Source organism: Oryctolagus cuniculus, chromosome X (assembly GCF_964237555.1).
Source record: "Oryctolagus cuniculus chromosome X, mOryCun1.1, whole genome shotgun sequence".
Lineage (NCBI taxonomy): Eukaryota > Metazoa > Chordata > Mammalia > Lagomorpha > Leporidae > Oryctolagus > Oryctolagus cuniculus.
The window spans coordinates 54430014-54451279 of NC_091453.1; the positions used below are offsets into that span (position 1 = coordinate 54430014).

General features: G+C 40.1%; 1 protein-coding gene across 2 annotated transcripts in view; it reads right to left on the reverse strand.

The window, feature by feature from the left end:
• NEXMIF (neurite extension and migration factor) overlaps positions 1-21266 on the reverse strand; it is a 197504-nt gene that overhangs the window by 14866 nt on the left and 161372 nt on the right. The window contains exon 2 of one of the 2 annotated variants that reach the window (XM_051835092.2): positions 391-506. The exons of the other annotated variant lie outside the window; for it this stretch is intronic. The gene's annotated coding sequence lies outside the window, so the exon portion shown is untranslated. The remainder of the gene's footprint in view (positions 1-390; positions 507-21266) is intronic. 2 annotated transcript variants of the gene reach the window in all.

The following is a 21266-nucleotide window of genomic DNA, read 5'->3' on the forward strand; positions in this document are numbered from 1 at the left end:
CTGCCAATTCACTCCCCAAATGGCTGCAACAGCCAAGCTGAGCTGATCCAAGGCCAGGAAACAAGAGCTTTTTCTGGGTCTCCCATGTCTGTGCAGGGGCCCATGCACTTGGGCCATCTTCCACTGCTTTTCCAGGCCATAAGCAGAGAGCTCTATTGGAAGAGGAGCAGCCAGGAAAGGAATCAGGGCCCATTAAGGGATGTTGTTGCCACAGGTGGAGGCTTACTTAACCTGCTATACCACAGTGCTGGCCCTAAAATATATTCCATTTAAAAGCATGCACCCCTGACAGTCAAATAGCTATTATGAGAATTTCAATTGTATACTCATTTATCCTAGTATCCTAGTATCCTTATGATGATTTGATGATGATGTGGAAGTGATACATACTCAGTAGAAGCTGTACTTTGAATTTTGGATTTCAATCTTTTTCCAGGCTAGTGATAGGCAGTACAATACTCTCTTGTGCTGGAGTAGTGATAAGGAGCTGCAGCTCACAGTCAATGCTGCAATCATGAAGATAAACAATTGTTACTCTACAATATACTATGTTACCAGTATTTTGTAGATACAGGTATTCAATAAATAACATGAGATAGTCAGTATTTTATTAAAGAACAGACTTCCAGTTAGATGATTTTGCCCAACTGTAAGCCAATATAAGTGTTCTGAGCACATTTAAGGCAGGCTAGGCTAAGCTATGATGTCTGGTAGGTTAGGTATATTAAACACATTTTTGAATAAAGATATTTTGAACTTGTAATAGTTCTATGAGACCTAATCCCATCATAAGTTAAGGAGCATATTAATACACATAAATTATAAAACATGGCTTCAGTACTGAGGAAACAAGAAACAGTAATAGTCCTTCATGATTCAATCTATAAAATATTTTATCTATTGGGATTATTTCCTTATGTAGAAAACAAAAAAAATCTATATTAGCAATCTTTCAACTTTAAAAATGTGAGATGGTTCTGGGTTTCTTTTAAAACTTATATATTAGGATTTCCAAACTTCTCATTTTATATGAGGCCTGACTTGATGAATAGCTAATAAACCATTTGGCCAGGGAAAAGAGAATGAGATGTTTGTTTATATTTGCACAGAAAGAAGGGCTGGAGTTTAATAGGGGGAGAGGAGTGGATGGGAATGTTGAATTTCCTACCTCTTGGAAAGAAGCCTAATTTGTTGCTCTTTTATTTAAAGATTTATGTGTTTATTTGAAAGGCAGACTCAGAGAGAGACAGGGAGAGACACAGAGACAGAGATCTGTCAGCTGTTCATTCCCAAAATGGCCACAAAGACAAGGCTGGGCCAGGCTGAAGCCAGGAGCCAGGAACTCTATCCGGGTTTCTCCATATGGGTGGCAGGGGCCAAAGTACTCAAGCCATCTTCTTCTGCTTTCCCAGACACATTAGCAGGGAGCTGGATCCAAAATGGAGTGGCCAAGAGATGAACCAGCAACCATATGGAATGCTGGAATTGGAAGTGGTGGATAACCCACTGCACTATAGTGCAGTTCCTGTTGCTGCTTCTTTTAAAATTATTTATTTATTATTTTTATTTATTTTAAAGGCAGAGCGAGAGAGAATGAGAGAGAGAGAGAGAGAGAGAGAAAACGAGGGAGAAATCTCAACCTTCCACTTGCTGGCTTACTCCCCAAATGCCTGCAATGGCTCGAGCTGAGCATGGAATGCCATCCAGGTCTCCCAGGTGCATGGCAGGGATCCAAGTATTTGGGCCATCACCAGCTGCCTCCCAGAGTGCTCATTAGCAGGAAGCCAAACCAGAAGTGGAGCTCTGGCAGAAACCTAGGTACTCCAACTAGGATGAAGGCATTCCAAGCAGAGTCTTAACCATTACTGTGCTAAATGCCTGTCCCAGGAGGCCTCATTTGTGATGGAATTGGATGATCAGATTTCACAGCTGCCTCTGCTTCAGAGTGCACTCAGTGGGTCAGATGGAATCATACTGCCGTAATGGATTTCTTTGTCATCATTCTTTTTTCTAAAATTTATTTATTTTATTAGAGGGCAAGGAGGAAGGGAGGATGAGAGAGGGAGGGAAGGAGGAAGGGAGAGAGACCTCCCATCTACTGGTTCACTACTCAAATGCCCAGGAGCTGGGAACTCAAGGTAGGTCTACCATGTGAGTGGCAGGAATCCAACCACTTGAGCCATCACCTGCTGCCTCCAAGGGTGTGCATTAGTAAGAAGTTTAAATCAGGAAGAGAGTTGGGGACTTGAACCCTGGCAGTCCAATATGCGATGGAGGTGTCCCAAGGGGTGTCTTAACCACTGCACCAAATGCCTGCGCCTGCGTTTAATAGAACTTCAGATATAATTTACCCCTATTTAACCTCTCCACTAATTCCATCTTGGCAGAGACTTGATAAGGAGCAAATTATTTTTAGATTTCAATAATTTAGTGTCTTCTTTTCCCTTATGGCTATAGGTGATTACAAATAAGCCTATTTTAGTCATCAGGAAAACCAAGGCACAGAAAGAGACATTGTGATAGCTAGGGTCAGAAAACTGCATAATCAGAAATATATGAAAGAAACTCAAGTCATCTGACAAAGAGAACAGGTGTTCTTTTCCTAAAACGCAAAATACCTTCTTCACAACTGGTACCACTTCTAGCCCCTGGCTGAAACAGGTTCCAGTTAATACTGATCTGCACTTCCACTGCCTTTTAGGTAATGAAATAAAGAACAACTGCTTCAGATAAGTATTGACTATTAGTAAAAATTAACATAGCACAAAATATATACAGGAACAGTACACTAAAGTATCAACAATTGCTCAATCTTGTCAGCCAAGAACAGAACACTATGTTAGGGGACATACTAGTGCTGCTGTAACTTTACTCTGGGATGTTAATTCCCCAAGGACATGAATTTTGTCTGGTAGAAAAATCTGACCAAGCTCTGACCAAGCACCCAGGATTCATGGTTCTGAAGTAATGGGAATCTTTTTTCTTTTCTTTTTTTTTTTGATTTTTTAACTTTTATTTAATGAATATAAATTTCCAAAGTACAGAATATGGATTACAATGGGGAATCTTTTTTCAAGACTTGTTTTTATTTAACTGAAAGGCAGAGTTACAGAAAGAGAAGGAGAGGGAGAGAGAAAGAAAGAGACAGAGAGAGAGAGAGAGAGAGAGAGATTCTTTTTAAAAAAGATTTATTTATTTATTTATTTATTTGAAAGGCAGAGTTACAGAGAGGCAGAGAGGGAGGTCTTCTATCTGCTGGTTCACTCCACCCAGATGGCCACAATGGTCTGAGCTGTGCTAATTTGAAGCTAGGAGTCAGGAGCTTCTTCTGGGTCTCCCACGTGGGTGCAGGGCCCAAGGATTTGAGCCATCTCCTACTGCTTTCCCAGGCCACAGCAGAGAGCTGAATTGGAAGTGGAGCAGCTGGGACTCGAACCGGTGCCTATATGGAATGCCGGCACTGCAGGCTGCAGCTTTACCCGGCCCAGAGAAAGAGATCTTCTACCTGCTGATTCACTCCCCAAATGGCTGAAATGCCCAGGGTTGGGCCATGTTGAAGCCAGGAGCATGGAACTCAATCTGGTCTGTTTTGTGTATGACAGGAGCCCAACCACTTGGGCCATCTTCTACTGCTTTCCCAGGCACATCAGCAGGGAGCTGGATTGGAAATGCAACAGCTGGGACTAGAAATGACGCTCATATGGGATGTAGGCATCACAGGCTGCAGCTTAACCTGCTGCACCACAACACTGGCCCTGAGAGGGAATCTTACATGGTTGAGAACAGAGGGGCAATACACTTTGGCAAGAGCTAAAGAGGTGGAGTGGAGAGTGGGAGTTTGATGAGTTAAGAAGTGAAGAGAAAGGGAATGAATGCTTAGTAAGTGCTGTGCTGGATACTGTTAAAAAAAACTTATACTGTTTTAGATATATATTTATCTTGTGAGGTTGTTTCTTTTTTTAAACTTTTATTTAATGAATATAAATTTCAGAAGTACAGCTTATGGATTACAATGGCTTTTTCCCCCCATAACTTCCCTCCCACCTGCGACCCTCCCCTCTCCCACTCCCTCTCCCCTTCCATTGAAATCAAGATTCATTTTCAATTATCTTTATATACAGAAGATCAATTTAGCATATACTAAGTAATGATTTCATCAGTCTGCACCCACACAGACACACAAAGTATAAAGTCCTGTTTGAGTACTAGTTATAACATTAAATTGCAATGTACAGCACATTTAGGACAGGGATCCTACATGAGGAGTAAGTGCGCAGTGACTCCTGTTGTTGACTTAACAAATTGACACTCTTGTTTATGGCGTCAGTAATTTCCCTAGGCTCTTGTCATGAGTTGCCAAGGCTATGGAGGCCTTTTGAGTTCGCCAACTCTGATCTTATTTAGGCAAGGTCATAGTCAATGTGGAAGTTCTTTCCTCCCTTCAGAGAAATCTACCTCCTTTGATGACCTGTTCTTTCCTCTGGGATCTCACTTGCAGAGATCTTTCATATAGGGTTTTTTTTTCCCCACAGTGTCTTGGCTTTCCTTGCCTATAATACTCCTTGTGAGGCTGTTTCTACTCAGTTCCCATTTTTTTTTTTCAAAAGGGAAAATTAAGCATTATGAATAGTAAATGATTGTCAATGTTTTAAGCTGTTGTTCTCCAGAACTAGAAGGCTAAACCTGTTCAGACCATCTTTTAGTCTTTTGCTATAACTAATTTTTTGAGATTTAAAAAGATTTATTAGAATCAAAGACCTCCAGCCAGAGCGGCATGGAGGGGAGTTTCCAAGAGAGGAAAACCCCCAAAGAGACCTATAGTGCTGGAGTTTTAAAATACAATTTCGAAGGAAAAAAACTCGACAATCAGATCGGCATTGCTATGATTTTTCACATTTCAGTTTTAAACTACAAAACTGAAGGTATATATTCTTTCACATTTTATTTATTTATACCAAAACTGCTTATAAAATGATTTTGGATAGATATTATAAGTTCTTAACAGCTATAATACAAACAGCTCTGGGCTTGCTTTAGCTTCTTCTCACTGATTGGCATTTAGGACAGTGTGTTCGGTGAAATTTAAAGAATCTAGCTTGAGTTAAAATTGATTAGCACATTTGGAAGAATATATATCAAATTGCTTTGCCGATCATAGTAAATTATACAGTGTAATGGCATTAAAATAACATTAGCATGGAGACAAGTATTTTGAAGCAAGGAAATACTCAATTAAACAGGAAAGGCAACCCCTCCTACCTGCCCATCCCCTCAGTTAGCCTAAGACAGGTTCATAGATCCTGTCCCAGTAGGCTGCTATGGTCTTCCTCAGAGGCCTTGACGCCTCAGGTCTTAGTCTAGATGACCCATACCAGCATTTCTGCTGAGGGCTGTCCCTGGATTTTTCCAGCTGGAAAAAAGCAAAGCAAGAAGTAAATCATGTTTTTGCTTATGGGCTTGGGATAACATAACTTTTGGGGTTTGAGTAGTATCAGTCTCTGGGATACCACTTTAAATCAATTCAACAAATCTACTAGGTACTACTTGTGGTCATGGTTTTATATTAGACAGCAGTGTAAAAGACAGATGAATGAGGCTAGATACTCATTCTCAAGGAACTCAGAGTCTAGTGAAGGAAACAAGCCATAGACAAGTGTTGGGCATTGTGGTACGACAGGTTAAGCTGCCACTTGGGATGACTACATGCCATACGGCAGTATCTTGGTTCAAGTACTAGCTCTGTTCTTTTTTTTTTTTTTTAAGATTTATTTACTTATTTGAAAGACAGAGTTACATTCCACCTGCTGGTTCACTCCCCAGATGGCCACAATGGCCGGAGTTGTGCCGATCTGAAGCCAGGAGCCAGGAGCCTCCTCCAGGTCTCCCAAACGGGTGCAGGAGCCTAAGCACTTGAGCCATCTTCTAAAGCTTTCTCAGGTCATTAGTAGAGAGATGTCAAGAATATCAGAATTAGGGAGCAGGGATTAAGCCACTTCCTGCAATACCAGTATCCCACATGAGTGCTGATTCACATCCCACTGCTCCATTTCTGATTCAGCTCTCTGCTAATACATCTGGGAAAGCACCCACGTGGGAGACCTAGATAGAGTTCTTGGTTCCTGGCTTTGGTCTGGCCCAGCCCTAGCTGTTGTGGCCATTTGGGGAGTGAACAGTAGATAGAAGTTCTGTCTCTCTCTGTAACTCTGCGTTTCAAATAAATAAAGATTAAAAAAAAAAGAATTAGGGATGAGGAAATAGGAATGGAAAGGAGGTGTAGAACTGCACAAGCGTGCGACATAGACTTAGAAAATGATGTAGATATGACAAGTAAGAGAGCAATAGTTGGCATATCCAGAGAAGAGAGAAGTCAAATAATTATTAGGCATTGTGAAAAGAGAATCACGAGTTGTTAGATTCCAGACCAGGGTAGCCTCAGAAATACCAAGATTTGTGGGAATAAAGTAAGGTGAAAAGAAGCAACTGACCAGAAAGCTGTTCCAGATAGGGAATCTAAAGAGACTTGGATAGGGAATGCAGTGAAGCAAGGAGATAGTATTGCTGTAGGAAACAGGTCAACAGAAGGGTTTCCAGGCTGGTGTGGTTAGCTCTGTCTCATCTGGTTCTTCCCAATTCAATTGTAGTCAGTGCAACACACAGAACCAGCAACAGTACAGATAGCACATTCTTATCTATAATTCTCTCCTTGGGTAATTCCATTTTCTGATACCTACTAGGATTTCAAATCCCTAGGTTAGAAATATGATGCTTTTAACTACAGAACACATCTTAAATGAGTGACAAGTTTTAAAAATATTAAGGGCAGGAAAGACATCAAAAAGAGAGGATTATAGTCAAACTCTGAAGTATTATATGTATCTCAAAAATACAGTATGAATCTATTTTATCTCTCATGATAAAGATTCAAAAATTCAAAAGATATGCCTAAAACCTCATCTAGAAGAGGTGATACTGTGTAATGGACAAAGCACATCCACTAACTAGCTGAGTGTCCTCAGACAAGCTCCTTCCCATCTCTGGTCCTAAGTTTCATTAGCTAAACAATAGGGAAATGGACTTTATTACGTCTAATTAATGGTTCTTCTAGATCTGAATAATCTGTAATTCATTTAATTTTTGTTTTTTCTCCATTCAAACAATTGAAATAATTACATGTACAAGGAAAATTTGCACACATAAAGGAATTCTGATTTAAGTGCTTTTTTTTTTGTAATACAGAGATGAGCCTAACAAACAGTTGAATGAACTCATTATTCCCTCTACCTTATGTCCCTTCCTGTATTTCTCTGATTTTTATACATTCACATCCCAATCCTGTCAGAGACAAGAAATATGGTCCTGCTACTAGTGATAGGGCTCTGTATGCTTCACTTGCGTTAATTTTTTGCAGTCACCAATCTGGGGACAGGGGAGCTCTTTGCTATCAAATTCCTCGGCAGAAGCAACAGAGGCTGCTTTTTTTTTTTTGTCCTTGACCCATGGCTCAACATTTGGATCTCCTTTTTCCCTCTTTTCTCCCTTCCCTCCCATTCTTATTTGCACCACTGTTTGATATCACTTAAATGAGAATTACAAAAACAGTATTGTATAAGAACATAATGAAAAAGTATGTGAAAATGCATTGTCTATGTTAAAGCACTACATACATACACATGTTAAGAAACAAAAAATTCACTAAGAACTGAATTACGTGAAAAAAAAAAAAACAAGCAGAGACACTCATGGGGTCAAATCAAGAATAGCCAGTCACCTCATTAATCTTAACTTCTAAATTTTTAGGCCTAGGTGGCTCAAATTTACCGGCATATCTCACACTCCCCTTGTCATTGCAAAAGAATTTTTACTTTCAGGAGCTCTGCCCACTTTCTCTTGCAAGTCCATGGGATGAGTGGTAGAGAGTCCAATTACTGTTGGTCAGATAAAGGATGGAGTATTTCTTTCCAAGGAGAGTCACTCTCTTCTTGACTCTAGACCCAAATGGGAAGTATAATGGCACATTAGGCAGCAGAGAGAACACTTCTATTGGTGTAGCCACGATGGTGAGTCCTTGGAAAGACTAGGCTCCTGAATTTTATTAGAATGGGTTTATATAAGAACAATGTCCTAATCACAGAGTGCCTTTGTTGCCAGACAGCACTGAGTTACATTTAATACTTCAGTTCAGTAACTTTACATGAATTATCTTTTGATTTTTCCATATGGTTTCTAATTTCTTTTTTATTACTAATGTATCCTGTTAATTGCATTTAAAAAGTTATTAAATTCCTTTAACAAATATTATCATTGTATCACAAGATTGGAAGGATCTTGGAAGACAGTCTAATCCCAAACTCCCTATTTAACAAACAGGGTAACCAAGTCGCAAGAGAAGTGACAGGACATGAGGAAAAAGCCCAAATTCATATAAGAAGGAAGTACCACTCTTCCAGCCTCTGGATCCTAGAGCTCTGTTTTGTCACCCTAATGCATAACAGTCCAAGCATCACTTTTCCTACACATACACACAGACATACACACACACGATGTTTGTGTATACTCAATAAATTATGGTGCCTTTCTTCTCTCATTGTAAGAGTAGGATGCTGCACAAAGGACCAGACATTGGAAGATGCGAGAAGCTGGGAATTCATTTGTTCTGAAAGTGCTAAAATAAACTCAACTAGTTAACAATGCCTAGTTAAAATACCATTTGGTATTTCTGGCAAGAGTAGAGAGATCAAGGATACCATGCAAAGTAAGATAGTTTTTAAAATGTCTCCAGTGATTACAGTAGTTTTCTTTTACAGACTTTTGCACATTTCTTACTTTGTCCTAATCCCCAAGATAGGAAACAAGACTATAAAGAAATGAACATCACATTGATTATCATATTTATTTAGAACCCTTAAAGAATTACATATATATCTACTCATTGATACATTAGCTTATTTTAAGGCAACCAGGTAAGAAACATCTATAAATGGTTCCAATGAAATTGAAGACAACATAAAACCAAACACAAAACATCCCATGAGTAAAAGTGATCCTGTTAGTCTGGCCCAAAACTCAGTGTTGGCCTCACTGAGCTAGCTGCTAAAGCCTGGTTAATCTGACCTTGAGCTCTGAGGTATGCTGGCGCACTCTGGGTGCTTTGTTCACCTGGATATGTTTGAAGACCAGAGAATCTATAGCCAAACCCTTAAGCTCAGCATTACTGTCTTCATTTTTAATCATGTGGAAAAAAAACCCAAAAATCTAGTGCTCTTTTTGGGCCACTGACCCTGTGTCCAACCCCACCACACTTATCAGCCTCCACCATTGTAACAACAGAATGGCACACATTACTTCTTTAATGTAACACCTTTCAGATACTTGGTGGCTTTTTGGATATGCATAGCCTAGACTACCCAGAGTTTCACATGTTTGTGAAATGAACCTTTATATTTTAAATATTTATTTATTTATTTGAATGTCAAAGTTACAGAGAGAGACAGAGAGAGATCACTTCCTAAAAGGCTGCAATGGCTGGGGTTGGGCCAGGCCAAAACCAGGACCTTGGACCTCTATCCAGGTTGCCCACGTGGATGTTAGGGGATCAAGCACTTGGGCCATCTTCTGCTGCCTTCCTAGGCACATTGACAGGAAGCTGGATCAGAAGTGGAATAGCCAGGACTCAAACCACTGCTCAAATGGGATGTTGGTATCATAGGTGGTGGCTTAATCCACTGTGCCACAATGCCAGCCCCAATTCACACCTCCTGATTTGCATGATTTTGTGAGTTTTCTGGATCAAGTGAATAGCAATTTTTACAGATCACCTGAAACCATTTAGAGGAAGAGCTGGCCTCCCTTCTTAATTTCGGAGATATGAGGATAACTAAAAGTTTGTGGAAAAAATGAAATTAAAAGCTAAGTTTACTTTGGGGCAAAAAATGAAATACATGCATATTAGAGATTTTCAGAAATTTTTTTGGAAAATGTGTATTATGAAAAAACTATGCATTTCAAAATTTCTCCCCAAAATAAATTTATCTTTTAAAAATTTATTTATTTGAAAGACAGAGTTAGACAGAGAGAGCGAGAGCGAGAGAGAGAAAGAGAGAGTCTTCCATCTGCTGGTTCACTCCTGCAGATGGCTGCAACAACCAGGGCTGGGCCATGCTGAAGTCAGGAGCCAGGAGCTTGATCTGAGTCTCCCATGTGGGTAGCAGGGGCCCAGACACTTGGACCATCTTCCACTACATTCTCAGGCATGTTAGCAGGGAACTGAATCAGAAGTGGAACAGCCAGGATTTGAACCAAACCAGCATTTTTATGTGATGCTGGTGTCACAGCTGCAGCCTAACTCACTAAGCCACATCACTGGCTCCAAAATAAATTTTGAAGTACACCTATGTTTCCAAGTTCTTTCTAGCATGTGTAGTTGAAATAAGGGTCCCCTTCCTATATTCTATCAGTGAAAAACAAGGTAGTTTAACATTGATGGAGAATTGCATATCTGTGGGCCAGCATTGTGATGTAGCAGGTACCTAAAATGCTGGCATTCCATATGGGTACCAGTTTGAGTCCCAGCTACTTCACTTAGAGCTCCCTGATAATGGCCTGGGAAAAGCAACAAAAGATGGCCCAACTGTTTGGACTCTTGCTACCTACATGGAAAACCTAGATGAAGTTCCTGGCCCAGCCCTGGCTGTTGTGGCTATCTGGGGTGGGGGTGGTGGGACCAGCAGATGGAAGATCTCTCTCTCTCTCCCTTTCTCTCTGTAACCCCAACTTTAAAATAAGTAAATAAATCTTAGGAAAAAAAAAGAAGCCAGGAGAAAGCTCTTTACAAAAAAAAAAAGAAAGAAAGAAATAAATAAAGAAAGAGTACCTATGACTTAGTTGAGCACCTCACTTTCCTTTCTTGACTACGTACAAACCAAGTAGAAACAGCTTACTAGAAGGCTGGAATTGTCATATGAATGTGGATCCATGTTAAGTTTTTCCACATTAAGTACTTGCCTTATATGTTAGGCTATGCCATGAGGGACACAGAACTGAGAAACACAAGCTCTACCCTCAAGGTACTTATAGTCTTGGAGAAGTAGGAGTGCATATGAAAAAGTAGGAATCTCTCAGTGGGATGAGCCTTAGGTTGGTTCACATATTTATTTTTGTATTTTTATCTTACTTTCTGTTTTTATTACTTATTTTATTTGAAAGGCAGAGAGAGAGAGAGAGAGAAAGAGAGCGAGCTCTCATATGCTGGTTCACTCCCCAATTGTTCACAATAGCTGTGGCTGGGCCAGGCCAAAGTTGGGAGCCTGGAACCTAGTCTGGGTCTCCCACATGAGTGACAGGGACCCAAGTACTTGAGTCAGCATCTGCTGTCTCCCAGGGTACACATTAGCAGAAAAATGGATCTGAAGCAGAGACAGGACTTGAACCCAGGTACTCTGATGTGGGATGTGGGCACCCCAAGCTGCATCTTCAGTACTGCACCAAATGCCCACCTATAATTTTACTTTCAAATTATTCTCATAGCCTTGTCAATTCCCAGAATAGACCTTTCAAATATTGGTGCAACTCAGAATTTAAAAAAAAATCTCTTTGGTCCTTATGAAACAGTTCCTTGAGGTATCTTCTTGAGTACCCAGTTCAAACTAATCATGGCTGATACCCAAAGCTATACAGACGGCATTCGTTAAAGTGTGCACAGCAAATGCCATTTGCAAGTATAATTTTACGTAGAAAGTATCATGGTATAGATCCCATAATTTTAATTTTTACTACAAATCATATCCTTAAGACTCATTCATACTTCTATGTGTATATTTAATTTATTGCTTTTATGTGCTGCATAATGCTCTATGTGTGTACCTGTCACATTGTATGTGTTTACCTTCATTATGACAGATACTTAAGATGCCTGGCCTAGCACTTCACAGAACTCTTCACAGAAGTTACTGGCTTCATAGAAAACTTTTGAAGAACTTCATAACCTAAAGCACTTGTTATTTGGGTATACGACCTCACTTTTGATTGAATATAGACCCTTGTCTTGTTAGTTAACATTCTAATTTATCAGTATTATTCTTTGACTGTTAGAGATCATCGGACAATATTTTGCTTGGCCCTGCTTCTGTGTGAGGTCTCTGTCCTATTCTTAATTTGAAATAATGGTTTTACATTCGTCTTTGGCTCTGATTCCCTGGACTCAGGTTAGTAGCTCATGAAGTTCCTTATCTCTTTTGTGTATGTCTGACTCTTCCTATGCTTCTTTTCTTTGCCTTGATTCCACTCAAGATTCAGTATGACAGATAGATTCCTGACTAAAGTTTTCACTGAGCAGTGGGGGTTAGGAACCTAATGGAGACAGGGTTGCTACACTGACAGCCAGAGATCTCTAGGGCCTAATGGGAGGTTCATGTTCTCTGTTAGCTTGACACACCAGGGAAATAAACTTTTAATCCAGTGCAGCATATTTCATTTATTGTAGTGTTATCCAGTTTGAAGATGTTATGAAAAACATCCCAAGAGAGATTTAAGATTCCAAAAACATTCTGGGTTTGAACTTAATTCAACTACTCCAGAAGGCTAAAACAACGGAAGATGACCTTTTAGGCACTTCATATGCCAAGCACTGTTAGGCCAGATAATGTCATGCCAAATTAGAATGTTTGTCTCCTGGGGGAGAGGAGGGTGGGTGGGAAGGAGGGGTTGCGGGTAATGTGTTTTAATTAAAATCATCTGTCAGTGCTAATGATCTAACAGTAAAAAATTAATAATCTACAGAGATACAAAGAAAGAATGGAACAGGGGACACATGATATCATTAAGGTGGCAGAAAGGCAATGAATGTTTATTCTAATCAACATTGATAAATGGTGTAGACAAGTTGGAACTCATTTAGAGGAAAAGGTCCCAAGCAAGAAGACTCAAAACTGATGCTTAGGTTGGGGAAAAACGTCAAGAAATGCATTTTCTGTGTTAAAATACTTGAAGAGCTATCACAAAAGAGTGAAGCTAAATTTGTTTGGTAAGACAACAATGGGAAGTAATTACAGGGAGGAAGACTGTGGCTTAACGTGTAGATCAACAGAAATGTTCAAAGTGGAATGGATGCTGGGGAAGGATCATAGGAGGAAAAGTGGGCTTCCTGTCACTGAAAGTATTCAAGAAGAGGCTGAGCAATGATTTGGCAACATTAAAGAACAGATTTAAGCATTGTATGGCAAGGCTGGACCAGATGATTTTAAAATACAGAAAATATGGCAAAGCTAATAAAATTTGGTCTTACTCAAGCTACCCAGCCATGTTTGTGAGAAAAATAGAAGACATTCCCACACTCTGACACCAAGTACAGCCTTGGATATGGGCCCATAACAACAAGGAGCATGGCCTTCCCATGGACTCAAGCCATGTTGGTGCAGGTTTTTATAAAGGTCAGAGAGATTCTGTCAGAAATGAGAGGATATGGGCACTGGAAGAACACTGGAGTTTCAAAAAATTTTAAATACCAAATCTATATTTTTTCAGTGAAATTCATTACAGTTTTCCCTAAGCAATTAATATATATGTAAATTGGCCTAGGTATATGAGGCTTCTTGCCATTACTACCCTAGTCCCACCTTTCCCTCATCTTTAAAAAAAAGGTGTTTTCTCCAGGAAGGCTCTGCCACATTTCTCCAAAGCTCTGTGCAGAGTTTGAAAGCCAGATGAAATGACACTCCACTTGGCTGGATTTTATTGCCTGCTGTACTCTTCAATTTCCCTTCTAGCCCAGACTCGATTACAATCAAGGTTTGCAGAAGGCAAACAACATGCAGCAAACCTGCCACAGTGCCAATTAAGTGCAAACATACCCTGAAAATTAAAATAAAAATCAAATGCCAACACTGTGAAAAGAAAATAAAAAGCTTCCTCAGAAACCACAACGAAATAAAGGCAAAGATAAAAAGGAACCTGCTCTTAGTCTAGCAATGCAGCCCCAGACCTGTTGTATAACATCGTATCACCTCACACATCTGCATACTCTAGACCTTTATCAAATTGTTTATGTTTTAGTACATTTATAATTAAAATGTCTTAAAGTTGATCTCATAAATTTTATTTAGTGTTGCAAAGTTGCTTTAGGTTTCCAAGACAACAAATAAACTACGACCCAGCCACCCAGTAAATCATGGCTGTTCACCATCTTCAGTTTTGAACCCGTGTGTTGACAGGACAGGAGCACTTTGCGACTTGGGGAAAGGCTCCTATATGAAGGTGGTAGTGGCCAGAATTAGAATTGGTTTATTTAAAATCCTTGATTTCACAGTCCTATAAATCTAGGCTGTAGAATCAGAGTCCAATCAACCTTAGGATTATAGTACAAAATAGCTACTTATGACTGTTATATGTCCCCTCAGTGCCTAGTGCTGGACTTAGTAAATATCTGTTTAGTTTGTTTTTTTTTTTCTCTAAGGCTGGTGGAACTTGATATTATAATAATAATTGTGATACAATAGCTAAGACATGGAATCAACCTAAATGTCCATCAATGGATGACTGGATAAAGAAACTATGAGATATGTACTCTATGGAACACTATACAGCAGTAAAAAACAGTGAAATCCGGGCATTTACAACAAAATGGAGGAAGCTGGAAAACATCATGCTGAGTGAAATAAGCCAGTCCAAAAGAGACAAATATCATATGTTCTCCCTGATTGATGGCAACTAAACGAGCATCTAAAATGATACCCATTGAAGTGAAATGGACACTATGAAAGACAATGACATGATCAGCCCTTGTCTAGACTGTTGAGGAACAACTTACTATTTTATTCCTTTTAGTATTTTTGATGTTGTTGTTGTTGTTGCTCTGTTTGTTCTACATAAGACCACTGGTTGAACTCTGTAATCAATGCACAATCATTCTTAGGCATTTAAAATTAACAGAAAAGTGACCTGTTAAACATAGGAGTGGGAATAAGAGAGGGAGGAGATATATAGGTTGGCACATGCTCACTCGGACTTACCTCCAATGGTGGAACTAGAAATGTGCCAGGGGATTTCAACTCAATCTTACCAAGGAGGCAGGTACCAATGCCAGCGCACTTGGTAAAGTAATAAGTATAAATACACAACCGATCAAAAAGATAGGGTATGTGTCGATGAGATTTCACAAATAAGACCAGTGTAAGCAAATAATGAAGGATAGAATTAAAAGGGAGAGAATGATCCTGCGGGGGAGACAGGACACACAGCAGACTCATAGAATGGCAGCACTCCTGCCTCAGAATCAGCCCTTGGGACATTCGGATCTGGCTGAAAGGTCCATGAGAGTCTCACAGGCATGGAAAGCCATGACACGGTGGCAAAAAAACAATCTAAATGAAAGATCCTGGTGAACAAGACCCCAGCAGAAGGAACAGGCCATCAAGGAGAGAGGCGCCTTTCTCTGAAGGGAGGAAGGAACCTCCACTGTGATACGGCCTTGACTAAACAAGTTCAGAGTCGGTGAACTCAAGGGGCTTCCATAGCCTAGACAGCTCATAGCAAGAGTCTCGGGTGATTGCTGATGTCATAAATAAGAGTGCCAATTGTTAATCAACAACGGGAGTCACTGGGTACATGCTCCCCACGTAGGATCTCTGTCCTTAATGTGTTTTACTATGAAACTTAAAACACCACCACCAGTCGAACAATACCCTATACCTTGTGTGGTTGTGTGAGTGCAGCCTGTTGAAATTCTTGCTTAGTATATACTAAGTTGATCTTCAGTATATGAAGGTAATTGAAAATGAAACGTGATGAAGGGCGGGATGGGAGAGGGAGGACCAAGGGAGGGAGGGAGGTTTGGGGGGGGGAAGCCACAACAATACACAAGTTGCACTTTGTAAATTCACATTTATTAAATTAAAAAAATAACTATATAACAAACAAAAAGAACTTAATACTTTACCCTTTTAGTATTTTTATGTTCTACTTAAAACTATTGGTTGAACTCTGTAATTAATATACAATTACTCTCAGGTGTTTAATTAATGCTATAACTAGTACTCAAATAGTATTTTACACTTTCTGTTTCGGTGTGGGTGTAAACTGTGGAAATCTTTACTTAATATATGCTAAATTGATCTTCTGTATATAGAGATAATTGAAAATTAATCTTGATGTGAATGGAAGGGGAGAGGGAGTGGGAGAGGGGAGCGTTGTGGGTGGGAGGGAAGTTATAGGGGGGAAGCTATTGTAATCCATAAGCTGTACTTTGGAAATTTATGTTCATTAAATAAAATAAAATATAAAAAATAATTGTGATAAATGATATTAACACTTAAATAGTTTATCTTCTTTTGGGGATAGCTAAAAGTAGGGGTGGAGAGAAAGAAATTAATCAGTATCAAATGAAATTAGTAGGCTGGCTTCTAGTCTCAGCTCTGCTACTTAGAAGCTATGTAAAACTGAAGAAATAATTTAAACTTACCAAGCTCCAGTTTCCTTACCTGTCAAAGAAAAATAATAGTTACCTCTCAGGGCTATTATAAGAGCTAAATGATTTATAAATACAGTATATGTGGGCCGGCGCCGTGGCTCACTAGGCTAATCCTCCGCCTTGTGGCGCCGGCACACCGGGTTCTAGTTCTGGTCGGGGTGCCAGATTCTGTCCCGGTTGCCCCTCTTCCAGGCCAGCTCTCTGCTGTGGCCAGGGAGTGCAGTGGAGGATGGCCCAAGTCCTTGGGCCCTGCACCCCATGGGAGACCAGGATAAGTACCTGGCTCCTGCCATCGGATCAGCGTGGTGCTCTGGCCGCAGCAGTCTGGCCGCAGCAGCCATTGGAGGGTGAACCAACGGCAAAGGAAGACCTGTCTCTCTCTCTCATTGTCCTCTCTGTCAAAAAATAAAAAATAAAAAAAAATACAGTATATGTGAAGCGACTTCAAAAAGTTCATGGAAAGTTGAATTAGACTATTTTGGTGGAATACACTTTTGGAATCCTTACAGTTTTTTCATAATATGCACTTTCCATGAACTTTCTGAAGACCTTTCATACATAAAAGGCAGTACATCTTTGGGCTCACAGTAAGTCCTCAAAAATGGTAGTTCTCATATTCTCCCTCTTCACTCCCACGGTATCACTTTAAAAATTCCTGACAGGACACTCTTAAATTGGGAGATGGAATCCCTAGGATCTTAGAGTGGTTCAAGCGGGGGTGCAGAAACTAATATTAAAAGCAAATCAACAAGGTGATAGAGGAGAACCATCTGGGGCATTCTGTTTCTTCTTTAATCTTTCTTGTTGATCTCTAAGACATTTTGTGATGTCAAAAGAAACAGGAATGAAATCAACTTTAAGCCTATTTGCTGCCTGCAATGTATTTGCTGAGTGGAGGAGGGCTGAGGGACATAGGATAAATTGAAAAACCTTGCCTTCCACCATGCAACTGAGCTCACCCATGGCTGCAGTCTAGTTGGTTTTACATGGCCCTAGTATAATTCTATCTTTTGAAAAAAGATTATTTATTCAAAATTTAGAGAGAGAGAGAGAAAGAGAGATCTTTCATCTGCTAATTCACTCCCCAAATGGCTGCAACAACCATGGCTGGGCAAGGCCTAAGCCAGGAGTCAGGAATTCCATATGGGTCTCTCACATGAGTGGCAAGGGTCCAAATACTTGAGCCATCCTCTGCTGCCTTCCTGGGCTCATCAGCAAGGAGCTGGATTGGTACTTGAATTGGGACTATAATATGGGATACCAGCATCACAGGAGGCAGCTTAACCCACTGTGCTACGAGGCCAACTATGATAATCCAGTCTTTTAATACTCCTGTCTTCTAGCCCCTCCACACTACCTTGCTTTTCTCACACCATGACAAGTTTATGCTATCAGATATCAAGAGTCCAAGGTAGAATCTAGAATCTATTTGGGTTTGTAGGTGTAGATGGAAGAAAGAGCGGGAGAAGATTCAGTAATTTCTGCTCCATAAACTTGATGACAAAATCTTCTGTTACCTTTCCCCCTCCAGTCCTTCCTTAGGGTAAGTAAAAAAAACCTTAATTTCCATGAACTGCTCTGTTTAGCCTCTTTTACCAAATGATGGCTTCTACCTTGGATATTACTCCACATAGATAAGCAACAAAGAGAACTCAAGCTTTGTTGTGGCAATTCTAGGGTCATTCGATCCTTGCAAACATGAAGGAAAAAGGGACCGTCTGAAAAAAGGCATTAGTCATTATAGCTTTCAATCCAAAGTCCTCAACTTCTTACCTATTCAGATATCCATTGTCCCATTTCAAATGCTATCCAGCTTCTTATTCAGATTTCAAAAAGGCAGATATTTCTTGGAGGAAAGCTAGGGTGCACATGGGGGAGGGGGAATTGAGCCACAATTACACGTTTGATCCAGAAAAAAATAAATCAGATGGTGATGAAATCCCAGGAGAAAACATAGATTAAACTCTTCACTTTCTAAATCTGTTACTCAACTAAACACAGCTGTTAAAGATGGTATCTTAGCTATGCATGTATATCTATAATAATGCTGCCATTAGTATTCAGCTATGTTGCTGGTAACTCTTCCTGTTCCTAAGATATGCATTCAGAAGGACTTTCTCCATCAGTGAGGAGGATTCTACACTGACCCATCCACAAGCTCACCTGGTTACACTTTTTGTTCACAGTATGGAAAGGGAAGAAGACTAACATTTATTGAGAAATAATCTACCAAGTACTTTAAATATATTTATTACTTTAATTCAAACAACATTCTTATGAGACAGTAATAATTATCTCCTTTAATAGATAAGGAAACTGAGGCTCAGAAAAAGTTAAGTCACTCTCTCAGACCAATCTGGCTATCAGGAGGGGAATTAGGATTAAAAGTCAGCAACGCATTACACCAAAGCTCCTGATTCTGCCACTCACAAGAGGTTTCCAAGATGTCTGGGCAGAGGGCCAGGGTCCATTCTTTGGTGAGATAACAGAAGTGAACTAACTCACCTCCACACTAGTAGGGTAACCTTGAAGCCATTAACATGCTGCTCTAAACAATGAAGTTGAACCCTTTACATATAAAATGTTCCTTGAGGTATTGGGGATTGGCTTAGTGATTTAGCCATTGGTTTGGACACCTGTATCCCACATGAGTGTACCTAGGTTTGATTTCTGGCTCTGGCTTATGACTCTAGATTCCTGCTAACATAGACCCTGGGAGGCAGTGGTGGTGATGGCTTGGAGACTTGGATTGAGTTCCCAGCTCCAGGCTTCCATACCCACTTCATCGACTCCTAGCTGTTACAGGCATATGGGGAATGAACCAATGGATGGGAGTGCTCTCACTTTCTCTCCCTCTCAAAAAAGAAATAAAGTTTAAAAGTTCCTTGAAAGAAAAGTAATAAAAAAGGAGAGAAGTTGCAGTATTTTTCCAACTTGAAGAACATCTGAAATCAAGAGTTAAGGTATTTTCATCAGGTCAACTTAACAAAAGATGCACAATAGTTTTTATCCAAGAATAGACTTTTGCACAGTTACAAAAGTAACATTTATTGTTTTTTTCAATGCTGTTTCTAATTAAAGTTAAGGAATTAATAAGTAAATATGTTAATGGGGCTATAGAGAGTTTTATAGTTTAATAAAGCTATCACATCCATCCTATCACTTGAAAATCACCACACTGTGAATCAGGAAAAAATAATTGTCATCTTGATCTACAAATGAGAAAACTAAAGACCAAGAAAGTAATAATACAAAGTTGTTCTGATGGGTCTGGGTAGGCCCTGAAGGCTATCAATGGTATCTTCTTCAATACATTTTTAAGTAGGGGAGTGACATGATCAAAGTGGCACTTTAGAAAGATTAGTCAACTCAGAATTTTTAAAAAAGATTTATTTATTTATTTGAAAGAGTTACACAGAGGAGAGGCAAAGAGAGAGAGAGAGAGAGAGAGAGAGGTTTTCCATCCAATAGTCTACTCCTCAATTGGCCATAGCAGCCGGAGCTGTGCCAATCAGAAGCCAGGAGCCAAAAGCCTCCTCCGGGTATCCCACGGGGTGCAGGGGCCCAAGGCCTTGGGCCACCTTCCACTGCTTTCCCAGGCCATAGCAGAGAGCTTGATTGGAAGTAGAGCTTTTAGGTCTCGAATTGGCACCCATATGGCATGCTGGCGCTTCAGGCCAGGGCGTTAACCCACTGTGCCACAGTGCTGGCCCCTCAACTCAGGAATAATCATGGGAATCAAGACTGCAGATAAGAAGAATGCTGGGCTGGGAGCTAGATCTCTGAGTTCAAGTCATGGCTTTATCACCTTATTAGTAACAGGGCTTTTGGGGACTCAGATGAGAGAAATAATGGATGTAAGAGTGCTTAATAGGTCCTCAGTTTCCTTGAAATAAGATTGTGGTGACTACCCAGTTTTTAATATTTTGTGGATCATCCATTTACTTAAAACACACAACACTTAAGTAGATCTTATTATAAACCTAGAAAAAGATCTCAATACCTAGATCAAATGAATCTACTATTAGGACACCCTGTGGACTATGGACAAGAAGCATCATTTTGGGGTTGGCACTGTGGCTCAGTGGGTTAAGCTGCCACCTGTAGTGCTGGCATCCCATATGGACACCGGTTTGAGTCTTGGCTGCTCCACTTCCGATCCAGCTCCCTGCTAAAATGCCCAGTAAAGGAGAAGAAGACGGGCCAAAGCCTGGGCCCCTGCACCCACTTAGGGGACCCAGAAGAGGCTCCTGGCTCCTGGCTTTGGCCTGGCACATTCCTGGCTGTTGCAGCCATTTGGGGAGTGAATCAGCAATGGAAGATCTCTCTCTCTCTCTCGCTCACTCTTTCTGTAACTCTTCCTTTCAAATAAATAAATAAATAACTAACTTTTAAAGAAGCATCATTTTAACATCTATTACAAGATTTTGGTGTGGAAAAGAGGCAACTGTTATCCTGACCCAAGTAGTTTTTATTCTTCTTTCTGTCCAATCCTTTAGTGTCATTTTTCATTTTTTGCTCTGACCATTTTCCAATATTTTTGTCTCATTCTGTGCTATATTCTGATCACAAAATATTTTAACATATTTATAACATTACTGAAATAATCGTATCACATTCAGATAGGGCATGTCCTTCTCCTCCTTGGCTCCAGATCATATGTCTGAATTGGTGTGTTTTGTTTTGTCAAGATGTTGGGCCTGGGGCCAGCACTATGGGTAGCAGGTAAAGTTGCCACCTGCAATACCGGCATCCCATATGGGTGCCGGTTCGTGTCCTGGCTGCTTCACTTCTGATCCAGCTCTCG